Source organism: Vigna umbellata, chromosome 9 (assembly GCF_029865625.1).
Source record: "Vigna umbellata cultivar VRB3 chromosome 9, Vumbellata_1.0, whole genome shotgun sequence".
NCBI lineage: Eukaryota > Viridiplantae > Streptophyta > Magnoliopsida > Fabales > Fabaceae > Vigna > Vigna umbellata.
Window position 1 is genome coordinate 23,119,800 of NC_142173.1, and position 3,698 is coordinate 23,123,497.

Here is a 3,698-nt window from a genome sequence, read left to right on the forward strand (position 1 = left end):
TTTGTTCTCAAGAGCAAACAAGTTTTAGAAGCAGTAAACTCAAGAACATGATGAATCAATGACACAAATCAATAGCCATAACAAAATCAGGTTCAACCACTTGTTAAGGTTATTAGAATCAATGGCACAAATCAGTAGCCATAACAAAATCAGTACCCAAAACAGAATCAGGTTCAGCCCCCTATTAAAGTTATTAGACACCATATTAAAGCATAAGACATCATGCATACCTATTTTTTTTTCCATTGAATAGTGATAAACATGAAACAAGAATTAGACATGTGTGTGATTATGGAGAATGAAGCAAACACAAAGGTAGAAGCTAGCAATTTCACATCAAGGTACACACCCTTTTGGTGTCCAACCTTAAATTTAAGAGAACTAATAAATATATTAGCATAATTGGTTTGAATGAATACGTAACATAAAAGGCTTCATCCCTTAACCTAGTCAAATGAGACTCAAAAAATACCTAATCAAACAACATTGGAATATATATAGACACAATCCATTTCAAATTATTAATTAAAAAAATAATATAAATCATAGTGTCTTTGTAATGAAGTTTTGTCTATGTATAATCATTTTTATAACAAATATTTCATAAAGCGTTGTCTTTTGGTGCCGTGTTTTGATTTATAACACTTAATTAAATAAATGTTGTCTACGGAGCATTATCCATTCATAAAAGCTTCCTCTTCTTTTTACGAACTTTGGCCGAAAAATAAAAACAAGATCAACAAAAATAAATTATCAAAATGTATATTTTTTTAATTACTAACCATTATTTTTTGTTTATTTTTGCATTTGGTAGAAAATAAAATACTTTATCTACATGAAAAGAGTGAAAATTTAATAAGTTTGAATTGTCTTATTAAAAAAAAACATTTAAAAAGATTAAACAATTATAAGTGAGATAGATTATATTTATTGTATTTAAATGTGTGTGTAAAATTTCCTATGAAACACAAGGCTGGGATAATGTTGACGGATGGTTTTTAAAAGCTTTGGAGTTGGAGATTCATCCTAGCAAGGCACTTCAGTATATATGATAAACATCCTAATTATACAGTTACACTTCTATTTCAGACCAAAAAGAAATAATTGAATTAATTGGAATTGAAAAGGATTCAAGTTGATTTAGTTCTCAATTTGATTCAAAGACACCCACGAAAACACCAGTATTAGTATAATTTAATGAACGGCCATATATGGTAAACTGGTTATTTTATTATTATTTTTTTTTGGATCGGCAATATGGTGAATTGAAGAAAGGATCACTGATTTGTGAGGAAGGATAGCAGAAAGATCTAATCACGTTTTTGCACTTAGTTGCTGTGAATAAATTATACAGCAACAAGGAGGGAACTCATGCATATCCATTTAAGTTAGAAGTGGCTCTAATAATTAAGTTGTTTACAATGCATAAAACTCATCACAAAGTGTTTGTTCCATTAGTTTTGTGGTTTAGAAAGTTCAAAAGCCACAAAATGTGCTCCATTTTAAAGTCGGTGGTACGCGCATAATGGCACCTTACCAAATTTTCCAAGCACAAGTTCTTGGTGGGCTTGACCTCTTTCCGAGTGCGAAATGTGCACCAAACCTTCTGACTAACACCCACCAGCCACTATCAAGAAAACAAAAACATGCAAATCATTTCATTATGCGACCAAAGAAAAATTCATCGACCACTATAAATCACTAACCAATACAAAAACAGTTCAATCGCGGCCTTCCCTCAGAAATCAAAAGCATGATTTTACCTAAGCAATTTTCAGTTTCAACACTCCGCACCTTAACATTTTTTCTTTGCCTTCTCTTAGTAGGTTGCCAAATCCTTGAAACCCCATCACCACTATCGGATTCAATTCCACTAATTCCTGACATTTTAAACTTCATAGACCAAAGACTTGCTCTGGTCTTCCCCATTATTCAAGCCTTCAAGAACACAATAACCTCAGATCCTTTGGGAATAACAGCAACATGGGTTGGTCCAGATATATGCAACTACACAGGCTTCTACTGTGACAACCCACCAGATAACCTCACTGCCACAACCATTGCTTCAATTGATTTCAATGGTTTCCAACTCACTGCTCCAACACTTGATGGCTTCATCGATCAACTCCCTGACCTGGCTCTTTTCCATGCAAACAGTAACAAATTTTCTGGCACCATATCGCCAAAAATAGCGGGACTCAAGTTTCTATACGAACTTGATTTAAGTAACAACTTGTTCTCCGGGTTATTTCCCACGTCGGTCATCAACATCCCCACCTTATCCTTTTTGGACATTAGGTACAACTTTTTCACCGGCACGGTTCCCCCACAGATTTTCATGCAGACATTAGATGTTCTTTTCCTCAACAACAACAATTTCATGCTCACACTGCCCAACAATCTAGGAGACACACCCGTCGTTTATCTCACGTTGGCCAACAACAAATTCACCGGGCCCATTCCCCGGAGCATTAGAAAAGCCTCGTCCACGTTGATCGAAGTGCTGCTTTTGAACAACCTTTTAACTGGTTGTCTTCCCTACGACATCGGGTTCTTGGGAAACGTGACGTTGTTTGATGTTGGTGCGAACCTCTTAACTGGGTCAATACCTTGGTCCTTTGGGTGCTTGAAGAAAGTGGAGCAGCTGAACCTGGCAAGGAACCTTTTGTATGGACAGGTTCCGGAAGTGGTGTGTGCGTTGGGGAATTTGGCGAATCTTTCATTGTCTTACAATTATTTTACGAAAGTGGGACCTTTGTGCAAGAGGCTGATTCAAAGAGGGGTTCTGGATGTAAGGAAGAACTGTATTATTGGTCTTCCGGATCAGAGATCAGCGAAGGAATGCATGGCGTTTTTTTCGATTCCGAGGTCTTGTCAGAACCCTGCATCGTTTAATATCATACCGTGTCAAATTCATTGGACGAAACCGCAAGAAAGAACTAAGAGGCATTTGCTTTCATATTCTGCTATTTCCAGAAATAGAGTGCTTTTGTAACTCGAGATTGTGTAGTGTTTTCTGAGGTATATACTTTGATTCACAGAATGTAATGGGATGAAGTAGGTTATATTTATAATAAATTTTTACAAATATTACTCGTCTCTCATCATACTTTTTCTTCTGCTAAATTGAAAGAGTTGTGAAAACAAGTGTGGAGGGTTTCTCGTGAAGTATATTTCCGACCCAGAAAAGAATACAGGAATCTTATCGATTTCTAAGAATAGATTGGATCTATAGATTTGGTTGAGAAGATCACAGCTTTAGAAATAAACAACACTTGGAATCTTATATCCTTACTAAGAGAAAAGAAAGCTGTAGACTCTAAATAGATATTTACAATTAAGCATAAAGTTGATGGAACTATTGAGAGATATAAAGCACGACTTGTGGTTAGAGGTTACACTCAATCTTATGGTGTAGATTACCAAAAGACGTTCACACCGGTAACCAAGCTCAACAGTATGAGAATACTTCTGTCGCTAGCAACAAACCAAGATTGGCCTCTTCTATAATTTGATGTGAAAAATATTTTCCTACGTGGAGAAATTTTAGAAGATATTTATATGGATTCTCCACCAAGCATGACAAATTCAATTGGAATGAAGGTTTGCAAATTAAAGAAGGCTCATGGATTAAAACAATCCCCAAGAGCATGGTTTGGAAGGTTTACCAAGTCTATGAAGACTTTTAGCTATAAAGC

General features: G+C 35.6%; 1 pseudogene; it reads left to right on the forward strand.

The window, feature by feature from the left end:
- The first annotated feature begins 1,722 nt into the window (after positions 1 to 1,722).
- On the forward strand, positions 1,723 to 3,093 carry LOC148192953 (uncharacterized protein At4g06744 pseudogene; annotated as a pseudogene).
- Positions 3,094 to 3,698: the final 605 nt, after the last annotated feature.